This window comes from Dipodomys merriami, unplaced genomic scaffold (genome assembly GCF_024711535.1).
Source record: "Dipodomys merriami isolate MVZ:Mamm:240054 unplaced genomic scaffold, mDipMer1.0.p SCAF_710, whole genome shotgun sequence".
NCBI lineage: Eukaryota > Metazoa > Chordata > Mammalia > Rodentia > Heteromyidae > Dipodomys > Dipodomys merriami.
In genome coordinates, this window is record NW_027206303.1 from 31368 (window position 1) to 47145 (window position 15778).

A 15778-nucleotide genomic window follows, 5' to 3' on the forward strand; every position below is an offset into this window, starting at 1 on the left:
GTGTAGACACACTTAAAAACATTTTCCAAGTCCAAAAGCATATAAATGAAATGCACATCATCTTTTGTCAGTTGTTATAATTGTGTTCTACACATTTGTTGACAGGTTACAAATTATTCTCAAATTTTAATACATAAAAAACTTGCTTTTTTTCTCATTTTCGTGGCAAGGACATCAGCACGAACTCAGTCAACATTTCTCACTTTAAACTTTTCATATGGGTTGTTTAAATTTTGACCTGTGCTCCAGTCTTCTGGGGAGTCACTCATCTGCTTAGGAATTGATGCTGGCTGTTGGAAAAGAGCCCAAGGAATGATGCCATTTAAAGCCTTATAACTTTATTCTTAACAAGGATATTGTCCTACTCCTTTGGCTGTTGGGAATGCCTACCAGATCAAGCACTCCATGGAGAGCTGGTAGACACCATACGACCTATACTTATTGAGATTTCCGAGTGACTTGCTATCACTTGTACTGCATTTTTCAAGTCGAATCTCTCTAAACCTACCAGTTGGAAGAGATGAGAGGAGTGGTAAAAGAACTCTCAAACACAAATACATCCTCAATACATTTGTTTCCAAACATTCTGTCTAAGGCATATTCAACAACTAGTGAAACTTGTGTTGGCTATATCTATGTGTCTTTCTCCATTTGTGCATGTGTACATGTGTGTACGTATGTGTGTATTTGTGTGTATAGTAACATTATTGTGTACATATGTGGGCCAATATATACATATATGCATATATAAATAAATATACATATATAAATATATGTGCATATATATATATATATATATATATATATCAGGTGTTCAGTGATTTAATTTGCAGTTCCCAGCACATTGTCCTTATCACAAAGTGTACATGATAAACTGCTCTAAGGATCTGTGCTATATGAGGGGTATCCTTTGTACTCCCTTCCCCCATTACCTTGTTTTTCATCCATGTGAACAACTTCAGCCTACTTTCCATAAGATAGCTTTGTTTTTCTTTTTACTTACTGATAATATAAGAAAAATGTTGTTTGTAAAAGAAAAAGAACTTTTAGGTGCCAGGCTAAACGTATCTTATCAGTCCCAATGATTCGTATGAGATAAAATTTATAATAGTACTAAAAGTGAAAAGGAATTTCTAGAGCTGTTGTTTTGCCATTTCAAATGGCAAAGCATAATTTCACGTCACTGTTATAACTCTTAAAGAATGCAAGGGTAACTGATGGTCCCTATCATGTTCCCACAAAACCAGTTGATCCTGAAGGATAATAGTAGACCAGAAAAAATTCTAAATAGCAGACATGGAGCATGAAAGAGAAAGAGTAGAAAGGAGAGAGGGTGAAAGAGAAAGAAATATCATACTTAAAGTGCATAACAAATAAACGAGAAGTGTATGAGAATACTCATACTGCTATATTGAGACTCTACCTGTACATTTGAAGGTATTTGATGTATGATAACTCATCAACATAAAATATAAAGTTATTTTGATAAAAAAAAATAACTCAGGAGAAATTATAAATGCAAAAACAGTCTTCACAGAAGCAAACTCTCAGAAATATTTCTTGACTTTGAAAAGGATAAATTGGCTGCAGTTAGTATAAACTTAGAAGTATTACAATTCACAAAAATATAAAAATGTGTTCACATATTTCGTTATATAACCCAAAGCAGAAAGCAAATATTGTTCAGATGATTTTTTAAATCAGTTTCTGAGGTGCTGGGAAGGTGGATAAGTGGTAGAGTGCTTGCCTTGCATGCATGTGATCCTGGATTTCATTCCTCAGCATGACATAAGCATAAAAAGATGAAAGTGGTGCTGTGGCTCAAGTGGTAGCGCTAGCCTTGAGCTGAAGAGCTGAGGGACAGTACCCAAGACCCAGAGTTCAAGCCCCACAACCAACAAAAACAAAGCAAAAACACAAAACAAAACACAGTTTCTCAATTTTGTGGCCTCAACTCTGTAATACCACTACCTCAGCCTAGGGTTAAGATTTTAGGTGTGGACATTTATCAACACTCCTGATTCAGACTCTATTTGATAAAATTTTTAATCAATATTTTGTTTTTAGTTTTGCTCTTTGTAAATTCACATGCACCTATGAAAAATGGTGTGGCCATCCCAATAACATTTTCAAAGTACCTCTTAAGCACGACTCACAAAAAGTTGTATTATATTACAACAAGGAAAAATTCTATAAATACAGAAAACAATAATTAAATATTAATGATGACTAAAATAAAAAACAAAACAATTACCAGGGTTTTCAGTATTTGAAGTGTACACAGTAGATTTTACTATTTTCTCATATTCCTGTAAATTTAAAATTGGATACTATCAGTAGCCTTTAAATTTACCCACTAAGATTACTATTTATAGTTCATCTCATCATTTGTATGTGGCTTATATCATTATTTGTTCATCACTAACATATAATGTAAGGGAGCCCTAAAGATTTAACAGAAACTCTGTAATTAAAATCTTAACTTTTCACTCTGCTTCTTCACACAGTCATTGCACCTTCTCATTAGTAAAGTTTCTATAAACTCTGAAATGTACATACTTACTAGTACATGCTACCAGAAATATTATATACTTTATTGAAAAATTTTAAGACCTGCCAAACAGTCTTAATTTTGTCATATATAAGCAAATCCCAAAATTAAACATACTTAAAATATTAAAACTTTTAACAAACTTTAACATTTGCTGCAATGAACATTATGACAGGTGCCTTGTGTAGAATAATTGACTTCCTCCTCCTACACATCTCATGAACAACAAATATCTGGAATTATTTTGTTTTTGGCATGTCAACCTTGACTTTATTCTTAAATGTGTGCTTTACGTAAGAAATACATGGTTCTAAAATTTCACAATTCTTTTGAACTTACTTTTTGTTGAATTATCTAGTTTAAGAAAATTAATTACTCTTCATATATAAAAAATGTTCTGTGCTCAATTTGGCTGCACATACACTAAAATTGGAACATACAGAGAAGATCAGCATGGTCTCTGCCCAAGGATGACACGCAAATTAGTGAATCGTTCCATATTTTTACAACAACAGATGCTGGAAGGGATCCTACTGCATTCTTGGTGGGAGAGTAAACTTGTTAATCCACTTTGGAAAGCAGTTTGGAGGTTCCTCAAAAGACTCCACATAGAGCTCCCCTATTACACGGCAATCCCACTTTTGGGCATTCTCCCAAATGATCATAAACAAGTCCATACTAAAATTACCACCACAACAATGTTTATTGTAGCATAATTTGCCATAGGTAAGATATGGAACCAACCCCGATGCCCCTCAGTAGAAGAATGGATCAAGAAAACGTTGTGAGTGTGTGTGTGTGTGTGTGTGTGTGTGTGTGTGTGTGTGTGTGTGTGTGAATGTACACTTACACAACCACTTTGGAAATCAGTCTGGTGAGTCCTCAGAAAGCTAAATATTGACATTCCTTATGGCCCACTCATACCACTTCTAGGCATCTATCCTGAACAACACGTAGCAATATTCAAAGAAACATGCACCTCCTTGTTTATTGCAGCACTGTTCACAATAGCCAGGATATGAAAACAACCCATATGTCCCACCAGAGATGAATGGATCCCAAAACTGTGGTAACTATACACAATGGAATATATTCCTGCCATTAGAAAGGACAAAATAATGGCATTAGCAGGGAAATCAATCAAGCTACAGGAAATCATGTTGAGCAAGGTAAGCCAAGAGCAAAGAGACAAACAGCACATTTTCTCGGTGATAAGTGGATGTTAAATGCAAAATGTAAGGTGATACGACAAAATTAACAACACTTAAGAAACCAAGGACTTCCACTCATCTGGTTGAATCACTACTAAATAACCCCATTCTGCTGATCATATGTGTACACTGAAGGAAAACCAGGAGGACGACAAAGAACTAGAGGGAATCAGGGAAAAACATACAGCAGTGGGATCCATCAGCTGCACTGGACATTGACCAAAATTAACTAAGCAAATCAATGTCATTGAAGGGAAGGAGGGAACAAATGGGAAAGAGGGAATTGCTGACGCTATGGGAAAAAAAGAAATGTACATATTTCAAAACAAAAAAGTATACATATGGAAGAAATAACTCTATTTCAAAGCTCATAGAATTCATAAATGTTGTAGACTATGATAGATAATTTGCTCCATCAAAGTTAGAATATGTTTGTGACTTTAACTAAGCATCACTATCCCACAATATTGTTAAATTTGGGAAATTATGTAACCACTTAATCACAATAAAAATATTTGAAAAAATGATGAAGGTGCAAAACTAAGTTGCTCTAAAAAACAAAAAAGGAAAATGCTCTGTGTGTATATGTGTCTACACACACACACACATATACTATATATATATATATATATATAATGCTATATATATATATATAAATTATATGCCTCCATCAGAAAGAATGTCATCGCCCAATTTGTTAGGAAATGGAAAGACTTGGAAAAAATTATATTAACTGATGTAAGCCAAGTCCAAAAAACATAGGTCCCATGGTATCCCTTATTTGCAATAACTAGTATATGTCTGGGATAAGCAGAAAAGTTGAAAAGCTATGTGTATATGAATAGATAAGTTGATGTTAAGCTAAATGATCCCCAAGATTGAGACACAAGACGTTTTTTTCTTTCTTGCTGTTGTTTCTCACATATTTATAATGTATGACGTGATTTTTTTTTGTTTTCATACGTTTCTCCCCAACAGTATAAACCCCGTTTTCACTTTATTTGACATTGGTGCACCTGCATCTTGTATATACACTTCTCTGATTTAGGGAGGGAAAAGGAGAAAACAGCATGCTTAAATAGGAATACAGTTTGACCCATTGTATAACAATAGATGCACAAGATATTATTTTGAAAAATGAACTTTACAATTTAGGCTGGGGACATTGGGTGGGGATTGGGGGCGTGAGGAGTGTACTTGTGGAGGTGGAAGGGAAGGAATTGTGGAGGAAAAACAAAGGAGGAGTTAGCAATGCTTGATAGGAATTGTACTTATTACTTTGCTCATGTAACTGTAACCTCTCTGTTCAGTATTTTTACAACAAAAATGTATAAAACCGTTTTGAGATGGAAGAGATTATTTTGCCTCTTTTACCCATATAATATCATTCACAAAGAAATCAATGCAAAACACTGATATGAAGATATTTTGGAAAAGTGAGTGTGTGTGCATTCCTGCGTGTTGGCATGCTCAGAGTTTGAAATCAGGGCTTCAAGGTCTCGCTACGTCTTTCTCTCTCGATTGGTAAGCTACTATATGAACTACATCTCCATTCCTGGCCCTTTGCTAGTTCATTAAAATTTCTGAAAAATAATCTCATGAATTTAGTTTGCCGTGATTGGCTTCCAAATGTTATCCCCAGATCTCAGGCTCCTAAGTAGGTATCCCGAGTAGTTAGGATTACAGGTGTGACGAACCACAAGGCTGTCAGAATAATTTTAAACGTAGAAGAAAGTTTACTTCACAGAGCCCTGTTTTATCATCTCCTAGTTTTAAAGCGTTTTGGATTGGTTATATGTGAATTTTTTCATTCTTTAATTCTGAAAATACAGTAAGTGATGATATTTAAAATATTTAGTACTTTTTAAAAACGATACTGGAACTATGGGACAGAAGAAATTTGCCTCTCTTTGGACCATAATTTATAAGCTCAGCTCTGTGTATGATAACCCAGTGTCACCAACGCAGTCTGTGTTGATGGCAAATTGTAACAGAAAACAATCAACATGGGCAATAATTGCTATGGTATTATTTCTTGGACAATATGAGTATTGAATTGAGAGTATCAGAGAATAGAGAAAATTTAAAGCATTTGTGTATTGCTGAAAGACTTTTGGAAATTTTGACTCAATTTCTTCCTCACTGTGTGTCTTGGGTCATGCACTTAGTGCCTTTATTTACAATTTTTCCCAACACTAAAATGGTAATAACATTAGCATTATAGCAAATGTTATCTTGAGTATAAGAGTCCTTAGAATGATGTACTCTTTTCTCATTCTTGTAGAGGCAGTATAAGCTGAGGGGAACTGTATGTGAACTAAATGCCCCAGAAGTTCCACTTTGCTTTACTTTAAAAAAAAAATTCTGTCTTAATGTTTGAGGATTTGTGTGTGTGTGTGTGTGTGTGTGTGTGTGTGTGTGTGTGTGTGTGTGTGTGTGTGTTTGTGTCTGGGTGTGTGTATGTGTGTGTGCGTTTACAAAGATCAGAACATAACATTTTTCTTCATTTCAAATACATCTTTCAGGTCATTGTAAGTTGTGGCTAATGGGAGCAGTCTCTTGTTATTTTAAGGATGAAACAGAAAAAGATATGTGTACATGTACCACAATTGCTTTATTAGTGTAGTTGAACACTGAACATTGATTTATATCTTGGCTGTTGTTGTGAATAATGTGAATAACAATGAACTACAGATATATTTACGAGTTACCCAGAGAGAAATAACATGATTGGTGGGTCAGATGATACTTCAACTATGATTTCTTTAGAAAACTGCATACTACTTTCTACAAGGAGAATAATGACCTGTATTTTGACCAAGAGTGTAGAAAATTTCATTTTCTTTACACTCTCACCAACATTATTACCTTTTATTCAAAAGGGAATAAAGGGCAAGTTTTTACTATTTCAGTACACCAGACAGGCTTAAGACTGAAATCCAACTTCCTAAATGTTTGGAATTACAAAACTTTACCACCACACCTGGTTCCTTTGATTTTTTTTTGATAAGAGTTATAATAGTTATAAAGTAGTATCATAGTAATTTTGAATTACATTTCTCTAATGAATTCTGCTCACAAAGCATTAAGCCAGCACAGAAGTTTTATTAAACACTACTTTGTAAACCCACTGGTGATTTAGAGGGGTTTATGGAAAACATGTCTATTCGAACTTTTGTCCATTTTAATCAAGTTTCTTGTTAATCTCATCTTTAATCTCTCTATACAAAAAGAATTAATTCAAGGTAGTAAAAAGGAAAAAATTAAGCAACAGCTAACACTTTTCAATTTTCAATAATATGATATTGCTTAAATCATTTTCTGTTAATGCTTGAGACTATATAACAATTTATATTCTGTTTTTTAAATGTAATTGTTACTAAGGTGTGTAGAGTATGTTTACCATATCACAATTCATGTAATGTGAACATTTGCCATGTAGACAATGCCATCCTTTCCTGAGCTTTCTCCCAGTTTTTGTTTTGTTGTTGTTGTTTGTTTTTGTTTTTGTGCCTAACATCAGCTTCAACTCAGGACTGGTTGCTGCACCTGAGTTTTTGTAATTAAGGCTACTCTACCTCTGGAGTCCCAGCTCCCCTTATGGCTTTTTGGTTGTTAATTGGAGAGAAGAGTCACAGATTTTCTCACTCCTGCTGTCTTTGCACTGTGATCATCAGCCTCCTGAGTAGCTAGGATTATAGGCCTGAGTCCCCTGTGTCCAGCTACTAACATGTTGGTTTCATGCTTCCCTGGATGTGTTACAATTTTCCTCGACTTTTGGGACTAATACTACATATTGCCTGGCTCAAATCTGAATTGGTGTAACATGCTTGTATTTTGAGGAAGGCAGGAATAGGAAACTATAGGCCATATGAACATATAAGCTAAACAAATCATTTGTAACATGGCATAAAGACAAGTAAATTTATCGCCAGTTGACTGTGTCCTGTCTTTACTGTTAATTTTGCATGGCCTGTGAATGATGTTAGACACATCCAAATGGCCATTGGCAGAAAGAAGGTTTCTCATCCTGTTCTAAAAACAAAACAAAAAGCTACCAAAAAATATTATGTATGAGTCCAGCAATTTCCTCAAATTAGAGACTAATCTGCCCTAGTTTATCCTGCCCATGTAATTGTAGCCCCTCTGTACAGTATGTTCTCAAATAAAATAAAATACAATTAAAAAAAAAAAGAAAAAATGTTCCTTTATTCAACTGCTGCTACTTTTCCTAACTACAAATATAATGAAATCTGTAGTAGTATGTAGAATTGTATACCACAGCTGTCATTTTAATTTACAAGAAAGTTAGACTTTAAAATGTTCATTTTTTTTGATAGTTGTGGGGCGTGGACTCAAGGCCTGGGCACTGTCCCTGAGACTCTGTGCTCAAGTTAGTTAGAATTCTACCAATTGAGCCACAGAGTCACTACTGTTTTTTTGAGTTGTTAATTGGAGATAAAAGTCTTATGGGGACTTTTCTTCCTGGGCTGGCTTTGAATTGTGATCCTCAGAAATCAGCCTCATGACTAGCTGGGATTACAGGCATCAGAGACTGGCACCTGCCTTCAAATAGTCATTTTTAAAATGAACTGCTTGGTGCTTCTGGCTCACATATATAATCCTAGCTATAGTTAGGATTATAGTTATGAGAAACAAACACTAGGTAAGTGTTGTTCATGATGGTTTGTATTGCCATGTTTTAATATTTTTGTTTCTTATACTACAATGCTCTTATTTTTATTTTCACCTAGGTGGGGGTGATAAGTGCTAGCCAGTGTTAAACTTTCTTTGGTTGAGATGGAGCCATGTGGATGATCTTTCCTAGAATGGCATGGAATTGAAATCCTCCTGCTCTCAGCTCCACCTGGGCCTGGGATAATAGAAGTATTCCATCACGCATAGCCAGAGGTTGGGGAGCATTGCAGGTAACTCTACACTGGTCTGGAACTGATGTCCTAAATACCTAGCTTTACAGGCAAAACCATGTTCCATTCCATTTCACTTTGAATAGCTTATGTATATACTTAGAGAGTACAATGATAACACACTACATGTTAAATATCTAAAGTAGTCAATATAATTAGCAGGTTTATCTCCTAAAACATTCAAGCTAATGTATTTTGGTAACCTCCTGACTGTGCTAGCTATTTTGGAATATTCCATAAACACGAATATACTGACAATGTGCAGAATATTGGAAGTTGATAGGGATAGAGACAAGTTAGACTATGTGTAGTACATATATATTTATCTATTGCTCCTCTGAAGAATATTATCATATATTCACCATGACAATCCACCATATATTCACCATGACAATAATTTTCCTGCAGGGTAGAATTTCCCATTTCATAATCTGCCATCTTTATCTTTTTACATCTTTTTACATTATAAGTATGCATGTTTTCCTGTTTATTATAATGATTTGAAATTATTATATGATGGAATTAAAAATTTGTACAGTCTACTGAAATTATCTCATTTTGTTTGGATTTGTGATGCTAAATCATTAATTCCATGGTTTCCTGAAATTTATGCTAACAGACTATATCATTAAATTATATTCTAAGTACATCTTATTATTATATTTTTATATAGGGTTCTACTGTTGCTGTTTTATGATATAGAATGTTGTGAAGCTAGACTAAAACTTCCAACCCCACTGCCTCCAGGAACTCTGTTTTATCACCAGGTTATGGATGCTGATATGTATAACTCTAACTAATCAGGAGTTTGAGACCTAAGATTTAGTTCAGACAGCCTGAACATGAAATTTTATGAGTCTCTCCTCTCCAGTTCACTACAGAAATCTTGCAGTGGAACTGTGGCACAATTAGTAGATCACTACAGTCACCAGAAAGATACTCAGGCTTGTCATATAGACCCTGAATTCAAGACCTAAAACATAGATATGCACAACATACCCTCACACACATACACACACACACCAACACACATGTACACACACAGATTCGCTGGCAATGTTGTATCTTAAATTCTTATCCAGAGATTGGGCAACAGCCCAATCATTTGTGAAGGTTTTTTACTGATTATTTTGAAGGAGGAGGATAGTTCACGGGACAAAGATGACAAGACTTTAGTGAGGAATTCTTTATAAACGACTAGCTTATAAAAAAGCAGGAATACATTTTTTATATTTAAACCTTACATAACTTCAACTATAGTGTTTTTCTATAATAATCATTGATTTAGCAGAAGACAATGCAGCACCTCTTCCCTCCCTCCTTCCCCTCTGTCATAAAATATGACAAAAGTATCAAAAATACTCTCTTATCTTGCAAGAATGTACATCTATAAAAATGTCTGACAATATGAGTATGGTTTATTTTTCAATACTCGTATAATTTTCCCACCTCTAAGTACTTACCTTTTTTACAGATGACAACACACTGGGGCTTCAAGGGTAAACAAGATTAGGAAACAAACAACTAACAAAGTCCTAGGATGTAGATGTCAAAAATAGATGCAAGAAGTACATGGCAGGCTGAGAGGGCCTTGAGAGGCAAAATGATTTCTGCAGGATTAGAGGAATAGTGACAAGGCATGGATCTGACCTAGGAAGTGTTCCTTGAGGTTGAGAGCATGCTGATTCCCAGGCCTACCTGAGGATGTTGGGATTTGACAATGTTCACATGTGTATAGAGTGATATGGGAGGGGAGATTTCAATCTCCAGTATGTCTTTGGGACGGTCTTATGTGAACAAGCAGCTTAGATCATTGGGCTCTGAGAGATGTCACTGTCTATCTCACAGTGGAATAGAATATGGAACTCTGAGAGCCAGGCAACTGTAACTGACAGCTCATGCCAGCTCAAGTGGCCTGTAGCTCAGGAACAAGAAAGATGTTCCTGTGTTGTTTTCAAAGTTCAAGAGACTCAGGTCTTAGGCATGAGAGGTGTTAGTGCCTCACTCAATGCTGCAGACATTGGATCAGTGCCAAAATACGAATCCATATTCTCAGGCCTTTTTTATAAGAAGAAACCAAGGAAATCACAAGGCAACTTAGGCCAGGTATAACTATGACAGCTCACAGTACAACCTTCTTCTTGTGTGCTTTTATATGTGTATACTGAGAAAAAATTTATTGTGTACTTTTCAATCCACTCTATTACTCATTTTGAAGTATACTCCCAATTCCATGTTTCAAAAATCCATTCTTTTTACCACCTCAGTGTGACAGTGAGTCAGCCCAAACCCCGAATGTGCCTTATAATATAGGGAGCTTTATTTTTCTTTTTGTTCTGATTGTTGTAAAGTGTTAAATATATTTATTTTTCTAACTTTATTAAAATATCAATGTTTTTGATATATTGTAGATTTATTAATCCTAAATATGTTTCTTTTTAAGCCTACAATCTGAAGCATAGTGCATATGTGTGCTGCTGGGGGGAAAACACGGAGTGACAGGGGGCTGAACAAGAGAGCCTACTGTGTATAATTGGAACTGATAAATGCACAGTGAGCGGAAAAGAAGACAGGCTATGCCTGGCTGTGGTGATAAGGGGGATATAAATGGTTTGGACAGCAGATAAAATGTCCTAGAAAGCTATTCTCTCAATTGAGACAAATGACACAATACTTATAATGGTATGTGGGACACACTTCCAACAGTGAGTTGAAATCTGTATAAATTTTCTTTGTGCTTTGGGTAAATATGGAAGAAAAATTTGGCTCCAATAATACAAAAATCTACTTATGGATGATCTTTGACAAAATATATAGGAAATATGTATACTGGAAAGTAAAAACCATCATCAATAGAAGAAAGAAGGCTTACATAGATGAACAAACACAAAATCAGGAAGGAAAATAACACAACTAAATCAGTTGTATGTAAATACATGTTATATTCTTGATGTTATATATAGTATATTGTATAATATATAAAATTGAATATGATTTTTCAAACTACAAAGACATTTAAATTTTTAGTCTTGAGTAATTATTTCACAAAATATTAGTGTAAAATATTTTTGGGGAAATACAGCTATAATTTGATTATAATTATATGATTATATTAATATATATTCATGTGTTTCTAGATCTAACACTGATTATAAATATATGAATAAACATATACATGTATTTGTATATATCTGTCTATGAAGAGAATATAATAAAACTGACTACGCTATGTATAAAAATGCAGCTATGAGTTGAGTCCATGAGACTCAGCCCTGTAATCCTAGTGATGTGGGAAGCTGGGTTCTGAGGTTTAGTCGCTCTTACCCCCAAGGCCTTAGATTTTCAGAGGAGGCCTGGGCCCTTCAGTGTAGCAAAGAGACACATATTCAGTGGGACCACACTCCCCAAACCCAGAGGAAAGTCAGTAGAAATCAGGACAAGCCTCTTATGACACTCTACTCAGTTTCTGTACCAAGACATCTGTAGAACATCAGATAGAAAGTAGGCATTCCCTCCAAAAGGATCTAAAAAGAGCCTTCTGAACTATAATCTCTGACTATACTGAGTTAAACCTTATTTCCCTTCCCAAGCTGTAAACACAAAGAAATATGGCAAGGGATCAAGAGAGATGGACAAAGACTTACAAATACAGAAAATTATATACCCTGTTTCAGTAATTCAATGACAAATCACCAAAGCATGTCTTGAATTTTTTTAAAGGAAATGGAAACATATTCTGAGTGTATCAGGAACTGGGTGACAGTTTGGTTGTTGAATTGTTGAATGCACTCCTGGGCAAAGGAGACACGTATATGGAAGAAATTATGTGGGGGTGAATGTCCTCATACAGCTTCACAAAATAATGGCTATAACTTCTATCATGTCACAGCCACCTTTGCCATACAACAAATAGTTGTTAGGCACTGGTTTTGCCCTGAAGTGGGCTCAACAATACCAACAGGCACAAATAATGAGAGGGAATGACTTACTAGCCACCAGACTTCAGCTTGAAGAGCTGTCCTGACCAGAAGCTAGGATAAATTGAACTGGAGAAGGCTGATCTCCATGTAAGACTCCTGAACACTAAGGATTAGGCACTATTATAGGTATTGGAGAAACAGAAGTGAATATGACTCTCTCCTCACCGATTTCATGCTGAAATGAAAACCAGAAATCATAATGGTAATTCCTATATATCAGAGACATGACATGGGTGATTTTGTAGCAACAACTTCACAGTGAGGATGGGAGGAGACAACCCTGAACAAGAGATAGTTGATATGAGAGCCATCATCCAGGCAATTATCTAGGAGAAGGTACTCCAGGCAGTAAGAACAGCAAGTACATTCCCCATTGATGGGAATGGACCTGACTTGTTTCAGAAAAGGAAAACAGCACTGACATGCTTGCTTGTGAAGTAAGAATGGGAATGTACAATGAAGAAAAAAGAGGTCAGAAATGAAGATAGGAATAAATTAGATAGATATGGGATACTGTGGATTAAAAGAAGAAAAGTTTCTGATTTTAGTATAAAACTGACATGACCCACTGGAACCAAAGTGCTAAAATAGCAGTCAGACACATCTGATTCACAGAAAGAATAATTCTAAAATGTGATTCTAGCTGGGCTCTGGTGGCTTACAATTGTCATCCTACTTACTCAGGAGGCTGATATCTGAGGATGAGTTTTAAAGAAGCCCAAAGAAGTAATTTGGTAAGACATGTCCAATTAAACACCAAAAAGATGGATATGAAGCTGTGGTTAAACTGGAAGATCACTAGCCTTGAGGAAAAAACTAAGAAACAGCACCCAGTCCTTAGGTCCAAATCCCAGGACGTCAAAAACAAAGAAGCCAACAAATAAAATTAGGTGCTCAGTCATTCATCACTTAGCATTCTAGTTCAATGTATTTGGTATGAGTCTTGGAAATTATATCCTTAGCAAATTGTCTCCCCAGATATTTTGCTTCATTACCAACTTTCAAACCGCTTGTAGCACCAATGTCTCCTCCCAGTTAGCATAGCAGTCAACCATTGCAAATTTGAAGATATATTTTATTAATCATAAGAATTCTGATCATCTTTCCACATACATCTAATGAGAAGTAGCTACATTCCACTATTCTGAATGTTTATAATCCTCCTTTGAATTAATAAGCATTAAAGCTTAAAAATTCTAGAGTGGTTATCAAATTAATTCAATAGTCATCATTCTTCCACCCAATCTTATAACATATGTTTATAAAAGGAGAGACTATTTGAAAGTGTGTACATGATACCTTCTATCTCTAATAATCTCAAGAAATAGGGTTTTACAGAAACATCCGGATTGTTTTGCCAAAGGAAAGGATAAGAGATTTAAATAAGCCACCTAACATCTCAGAAGGAAAATGTATTGGCTTTAGAACAATTTCATAGAACTGTGGAAAACAGTTTCAGAAATGCCAGATGCAAAGGGTATTATTCAAATTACATTATCATGAGGTACAAGCAGTCTGTCTAGATCAATCTTCCAGGGAAAAAAATCAATGAATGAGAAGCAATGCTTCTAAATCAAGCCGGTTGGTGGTGGTTCATGCTTGTTATCCTAGCTACTTAGAAGTCTAAGATGAATGGATTCCAAGTCAAAGCCTGGCCAGGAAAAACCTTCATGTCTGCAACCAGCACACAGGAAACATTAGCTCTGTCCTGAAGCCCAGATGGACGGCCTTTGACAACAGACATCAAGACACACAACAACACGCCTATTTGAAATAGTATCAAATACATTCACATAATATCTCCTGTTTGGGAGATAATGTTTAAAAGATGTATCAAAGACAGTTTAAAAAGGCATTCAAAAAAGGCAGAGTGAAATTGGAAATATGTACTCACTGACTGAAATGTAACTTACTGCCAGAATGATGTTAATGGGGCTAGAGGCCCATTTGGTAACTTATCCACTCACCCATCTTTCCTCACATCTTGTCATCCTGAACAGTGAGGCTTTTGAATGCAAGGAATGTGTGTGAGCAGACAGCTTGTAAAAGTAATAATGAAAAGCTAGGCATTGGAATCTCAGGCCTGTAAAAATAAGTACTCACAACCCTGAGATATGAGGAACTCAGTTCAAAGCCAACTGAGCAAAAAAGACTCTTACCTCCATTTAAACAGTAAATACAGAAAGCTGAGCTGTGCTTCAAATGGTAGAGTGTTAGCATCCCATGAATTCAACCCCAGTACTGTCTCTCATACACAAAATAATCATGATTACACCACAGTATATGCACATGTTGACAAGGGATGTAGATGAATGGGATGATGACATCAATTACCTCACCGTTAGTCTCAAGCATTCTGTACAGCGTAGCCCAGTCTGTGAAAACCCATAGTTGAAATCTTTCCTCAAAATCAGCGGATACATCCTCATTTCCCTCTGCACATTTATATAATGTATACATACATATAAGGGCTATATTTTCTTACTAATTTTCTTTTTTATTGTGAAAATACTGTACAGAGAAATGCATAATCTTACACACATGCTTCAGAATTATGTGCCCTTGTTTAGGTTTCATAGGGAGCACAATATATTCAGCCCCTGGATCATTGTTGTAATCTTAGTTGTTCACAAGGATGGGATCTGAGGATCACAGTTTGATGCCAACCCAAGCTAATAAATCCTCAAATTCTTATATTCAATTAAGTAGAAAAAGCCAGAAGTGGAGTGTTTCGAGGGGCACAGTGACAGCATTGAGTAAAGCAATTTAAGCAAGAGCTCCAGACCCTCAGTTCAAGCCTGAGTACTGGCCCACTAGTACTTCACAAGCCAACCTCTCCCAAACACCAACCCAAAAATATGTCAAAATATTTTGTAAATTATGAAGCAAAATTCAAGGAGGCAATGGAGTCAGGAGTAGTCCTAATATTCCTGTTTAGTCTTTTTGCTCAAAGCTGACACTCTACCACGAGAGCAACATATCCACTTCTGGATTTTGGTTTCTCAATTGGAGAAATATCTCAGATTTTTCTGCATAGGCTGCTTTAAATCAGGATCCTCCGATTTTTACCTCTAAATAGGCAGGTTTTAAAATATGAGCCATAGTTGG

The 15778-nt window shown here is 35.6% G+C and overlaps 1 non-coding gene across 1 annotated transcript; it reads left to right on the top strand.

Moving 5' to 3' along the window:
* The first annotated feature begins 2950 nt into the window (after nucleotides 1–2950).
* LOC138818099 (U6 spliceosomal RNA) lies at nucleotides 2951–3056 on the top strand. Its single transcript, XR_011368977.1, has one exon. It is a non-coding gene; the product is annotated as a U6 spliceosomal RNA (small nuclear RNA).
* The last annotated feature ends 12722 nt before the right edge of the window (nucleotides 3057–15778 follow it).